Raw genomic sequence first — 6317 nt, forward strand, 5'->3', positions numbered from 1 at the left:
CATTCAAAGAATACCTAGCACAATAGAGCCCTGATCTCAGTTGGGTGCTCTGGTAATACAAACAATAGTAACTGGCAGGGCATTGAGGGAAGCTGCACTGCGAATGCCTATTTGATGGATAATAGAGACCTTCACTCCTCCAGGCTGTCAATCATTCCTCAATGCCAAATTCACTTTAAACAAGAAACATATGGGCTGCCAGTCACTTTATTTTCCCCAGAGTTCCCAGAATAGATTTGGAAACAGTCAACCCAAACGTCCGTCAACTTGACGAGCGTCTATGTTCAGCAAAGTTTTCGGCAGTTTTCATACAGAAATTCCCTGTTGGTGAGCGAAACCAACTGTGTGTATTTATACTTGCTGGCAAATGTGACAGCAGTGATAGTGTTAGCGGAGAAGTGGCTAGTGTCACAGTTTGAATATTTCCAGGATCCTCTGAAAGAAGAGCAATTTTATCCCCTCTGAATAGAAGCTAAAAGGGGTATGTGTGTGGAGCATCGTGTTCTGTCATCACAGATGGCCTTTGCAGAGGGTGACAGAATGGCAAATACACCATGTTAGCATACGGTGAGTATGACTGAAAGGGAGGTTCCTCAAATTGATTCTTCTAACAGTGTTCCATGAATCATAGATTAGGGTTGGAAGAGACCTCAGGAGGTCATCTAGTCCAACCCCCTGCTCAAAGCAGGATCAACACCAACTAAATCATCCCAGCCAGGGCTTTGTTAAGCCAGGCCCTAAAAACCTCTAAGGATCGAGATTCTACCACCTCCCTAGGTAACCTATTCCAGTGCTTCACCACCCTCCTAGTGAAATAGTGTTTCCTAATATCCAACCTAGACCTCCCTCACTGCAACTTGAGACCATTGCTCCTTGTTCTGTCATCTGCCACCACTGAGAACAGCCGAGCTCCATCCTCTTTGGAACCACCCTTCAGGTAGTTGAAGGCTGCTATCAAATCTCCCCTCACTCTTCTCTTCTGCAGACGAAACAAGCCCAGTTCCCTCAGCCTCTCCTTCTCCATGGGAGGTGTTTAAATCAGGCTAAGCAGACTAGTAACTATCTGGTTACACTGCTGTGCAGAGAATCTAAGTTCAGATTCTGAGCTCGACAAGCAGACTGGCAGGGAGTAGCAGCTCTGGTGGAGAGATACCATCCCCCCCGCCACATCAGTTTCTAATGACCTCCTGCCATTCCGGATTTGGGGTTTTGTCCCAGAAGGTCCTCTTCTAGTTTACTCTTGGGATGTAGTGCATTGAGAGACTGGACTATGAGTGATCATGTCCCAACAGTAAAATAGCCAGTGTTTATGTGGGAGGCAATTCTCAGTATCTCAACAAGGCTGAAGAGGAACTTTTGGGGTTAAACGCTTAATCATTCTGGCCTTTGATTAGGAGCATTCTGAGCCAGAGATGACCCTGACTGCCTGTCTGTTTTTATACCACCTGAACATGGTGCCATCTTTTGAATAACATCTCAGGTTTTTAATATAACATTATTTTAGGATTACTCTGAAATTATTGTCCCATTTGCTCCAGCCTATTTATAGCTGTACAATAATCCCCTGTTTTACAGCATATAAAAATATACATTTCTGAAAAAGCAACAGTGTAAACCGTGCAGTCCAGAAGACGTGAGGAGATGAGTGACGAAAACAACAGTTTGTCCAGCTGATGTTATTGGTCAGTAACTTGATGTCACGTAGGCTTTGACTGTGCGTCCAACTTCTGAAGATTTCAAGCTCTAGCCAGTAATGTTCATGTTAAAAAACTCTGATGGGCACTTTTCAAATGTTTTAGAGTTCAGGTTTGGTATCCAAAATATTTGAACCCCATGAGATTGCAAAACTTGGCTGGGAACCTCGCAAAAGCAGGCTTTCTTGTGAGATTTCCATCTCTTCTGCTTCTCATCTTGGCTTGAAATACCATGAGAATAAATGTTTTCATGGCGTATTTCAACACTTGCTGGTTTCAAATCCTGGACTTTATTTCAAAATCTTTGGAAAGGTTCAGTTCAGTTCTAAAGGGTGGTTTAACGACAAATGGGCTAGTGTCACAAATTTGGGGTCCAGGCCTATATACCATTTGAGAGTCAGAGAGGTTCAGATCCAGGGTTTTGATCTGATCCCATCTCTAATTTAAACTATTTAAGACATTCTCCAGTTTTCTTATAAAACATTCATATGGGAGAACTGAACAAATGGCTGTGTTTAATTAGTCCAATCAACTAAACTCGTTGCCTCACTCCCTCAGTGCAAAGAAAGCTATGAAGTGTCATTTACTGACCTGCAGAATACAATGAAGCTTTGATGAATTGGACAAACCTCAGCACTGCCCTTCTTATAATTTAATTTAGCTCTCATGCTGGACAGCTCAAGTGTACTGTCAACCTCTATTTATAGGTAGCATCTTTATAGGTGGAAAGAGAAATGAATTAATGTCAGCAAGATTAGCAATTATACCACTACTAAATAGTATGCTTGAAGCACTAAATAGCAGCAGTAATTATGTCACGGACTCTAGATCACCCTTTCCCAAAACAAGTCGTATTCCCAGAGAGTATCCCAATTGTGCTATAACATACAGGATAGTGTGTATTTGTACCACTATCCTCTACTGGAGAGAATATGAAGCTTGCTCAGTTGGGGTCAACAGGGCCTCACACAGCTGGTCCTCAGAGGATATGAGCCCTAACGCTGCTAGGTTAACAGAATTTCTACCTAAACTCAGCTGGTAATAAGAGGCCTGTCCTTAATCTGCAGCAACATTCTATCACCATTGGCAGGCTGGCAGGCAGCCCCCTGGGAGGGTTAGATGGGTGCCCAAAACATTGTGACAGTGATCAATCTAAAGGACTACCGCTCAGAGGCCTGAAGGTTGAAAAGCAATGGTATTGGGTGGTGCAAATTAGAGGCAAGAAAGGGAATCTCAGCAGCAGCCTAATGAAGATCCCTTTAAGTTTCACTGGGTGCATGGTTGGCTGTTTGGTCATTTACCTGGAGAACTTTGGCTCCCCATTATGATCAGTGATCCTAGTAATGAGGACAGCCATTAACCGCTTGATCCTGCAGCCCTTTAGCCCCGTTAATTTTACTGGGATTATCAAGTGAGTAATGATTACATTACAGGAAGTGTTCACGGATTAGCCCTTTTCTTGGTTTACTCTATTCCTTTTTTTGGAAATTTGACTTCCATTCAGAAGTGACCTGTCTATTTGTATGCCATCTGTAACATCTCAGGTTTGGAATATGTGATTGTTTTTGGAAATCTTTTGGAAGGTTCCCCTGTTCCTACAGGGATTTGGACCACATGCCACTGCAAATTGCTTCTCCCCTGCTTACGTCACAAACCTGTACACAACTCATGTTCCCGACATATCATACAGAGGGAACAAGCACATTGGTAGGCCTATGTTTTGCCTCTTGCCTAGCTGCTTAAGAAAATCTGCAAACTGTTTTAAGATGAGGAGCGAAGCAGAATCTACACTCCTCGGGATCACCCCAGTAGGTCAACTGCCACCTTGCAAATTTGCTGTGAACACACTGTCTTCTTTCAGCACCTGTAAACTCACAAAAAACACTTATTTGAGGCAATGGCAGTTGAGAGGAAAATGACAGGCACCCGTAGAGGGCCCAAAGTGCTCTTGATTGTTATAGAGGAAAGAAAATGCCAGCTTCTCAAGATGGTTCATGCCTCTCCACTTTTGTGAAATCTTTGAAACACACTGGCATTATCTGAACTGATACCAGCAATTTGATCTGCAAACAAGCACATTCCCCTTCCCTCCCTTCCCCTCCTCCCCCCGCCTTCCTTTTACAGGTTTCACTTTGATCCCTTTGAGATCGGTAGCAAGGATCTTGCCTCAATGGGATTGGGCACTTCGTACTGTGTTAACAACTGTGAGTTCAGTAATCTTAAACAACGATTTTAATGCATTCAGAGTCGAGCAGAGTAAAAATTTAAGTTGGACAGTTTTGCCTCTGTTTGTGAATTGTCTGCAAATTGTCTTGAATTCATCATTCAAAATGACTTCATTTGGGCAAATAATTAATGGCTTCTAGATTGTTTGTGAGCAAGTTTGTTGTGAGGACAGTTGGAATCTGATCTCTGGTGGTCGGACACCGAAAGCCAGATTTAGGTGCCTAAATATGCAGATAGGCCCCTACTAGATTTTACAGAAGTGCCTGAGCTGATTAGGTACCTAAAGTCAATGGGAGTTAAGCATCTAACTCACTTAGGCATTTTTGTAACTCCAACTAGGTGCCAATCTGCATCTTTCGGTGCCTAAATACCTTTGTGAACTTGCCCCCAAGGTGTGATGATGGTTTGATTGGGAGTTTATTGAACAGAAAATGGTATTCCTATTTAGCTGTTTTTACTGCTTGTTTACTTTGGGCTCAATTCTCATTTACACTAGGACTGCTTTATACCACTCTGGCTGTGTAAAGGAGCCTCAGAGTGGGTGCAAATTACATTTACACTCACCTCAAGGCTGCTTTACGCTGCCAGACCTATGTGAAGTGACCCTGTAAATTCTAGTTTTGCAAAGTCTCCAAGACAATTTGTAAGGACCCAATGGTGACGCGTGGGTTCTCAGAAGCTAACAAGTATCTTAGGGATGCATAAATGAAAGACATGGGGGGAGATCAAACACTGCCAAATGCAGGAGTTATTATTGAATGAGAGATGAATGAATAATGATCCCTCATCAATATTATTCGGTGCCTTTTCAAAGCCCTGCCCTGCAAAATTCCAAATGTCCTCTCAATGTGCTGGACACCTATAATTTCCATTCAAATCAATAGGCATTCAGTGCCTCATAGTAACTGGCTCTTCCATACTGGGAAAGACGTCAATGCTTCATGCCAAGGAAGCTGCGTTATTACTTGGCAGGCTCAGTGGGTAATTATGTTATGAGCTGCTTATTTCTGATATTGTGCAAATAATTCCTCCCACCGTTTCTTTCAACTCCTGAATTGCTTATTTGTTTGAATAGCTACTGGAAAATATAACAGGCTCCCAAATGCTTTTTTCACCCACATCTACAAGGGAGGGCCCATTCTCATTGGGGTACATCCTTAACTCATTTGTGCATGTAACTCCCATTGATTTGAATAGGAATGAACAGCCTAGTGCTCAGAGCCGTGTGAGAGGCTCAGTACATTGCAGAGAAGGCATCAAGAAGAGAATGCAGTACAAATACACAGCAGGGCAGCCTGACATCTGCGACTCTTGTGCTACATCATAGGAAGATTTTGTGGCTCTGGCAAGAAGCTGGAGCAGGAAGTGTTGAACTTTTAAATGGCCCCCCCTGGACCTTATAGAGACTGGAAAATATGACTGAGTACAAAGGTCTCCCGGAAACCACATGATACACACATCTTGCCTGGTTTCGAGATTTGGTTTAAAAGCATTAAGGTTCAGAAACATTTTGAATGAGTCTGGGATGACCAGTGTGTTTAAAAAAGAAAAGAACATTGTGGCAAGTTTCTGAAACGAGGTGAAATTCACCCCCTTTCATCAAGTGTTTCCTTGAGATGGAATTTACTAGACTCCAAAACACAAAGCAGAAGGGAATATCCTCACCAAGCCCTGAAAGCTGAACCCACTGAACTTCAGACAGCTTTGGGGTCAGGGGACTTCTGCAAGTCACAGAGGGCCAGATCCCCAGCTGGTGTAGATCAACATAGTTCCATTGGCACTGAAGTCAACAGTACTACACTGATCTGCACCAACTATGGATCTGACCCAATGTGTTGTCAACTCCCTATTTGCGTCAGCAGGAATCTAGGGTGCTCACTGCCTCTAAGGACTGGACCATAACTGAGCAGCAGAGGTGATGGGAAGTTGAAAAGTCTTCATGTCAGAACTCCCTTAACTGAGACCATTCAGAGATACATAACATTCCAATGAATGCTTTCTTTCCCCCTTTCCCTTAACTTCTGTTGCTGTTGGGTCAACAGGTCCAACCTTAAAAAAAAAAAAAAAGTTTATATCATGAAGTGGCTCTAAAGTTAGAGCTCTCCGAATGTACCCATGCTGAAACCATCATGGTATATTTATAATTCTCGCAAGATGCATTAGATGTTCTTGTCCCCCTCCCTCCACCCGATTGCACTTCAAAATCAGAATCGCTGGAGCTTTAAAAAGAAGAGACAGTGAAAATCAAGGCCTTTAAACGGTAGGGAAATGATGTTACAGTCATTTCAAGGAGCCGGTGCTTAAAGGTGCTTCAGGGCTTCAATGCCCATTAAAATAAATGGAAAGATTCCCATTGACTTCAATGGGCGTTGGATCAAGTCCACAACTCTCAATGAC

The sequence above is a fragment of the Emys orbicularis genome, chromosome 2, assembly GCF_028017835.1.
Source record: "Emys orbicularis isolate rEmyOrb1 chromosome 2, rEmyOrb1.hap1, whole genome shotgun sequence".
Classification (NCBI taxonomy): domain Eukaryota; kingdom Metazoa; phylum Chordata; order Testudines; family Emydidae; genus Emys; species Emys orbicularis.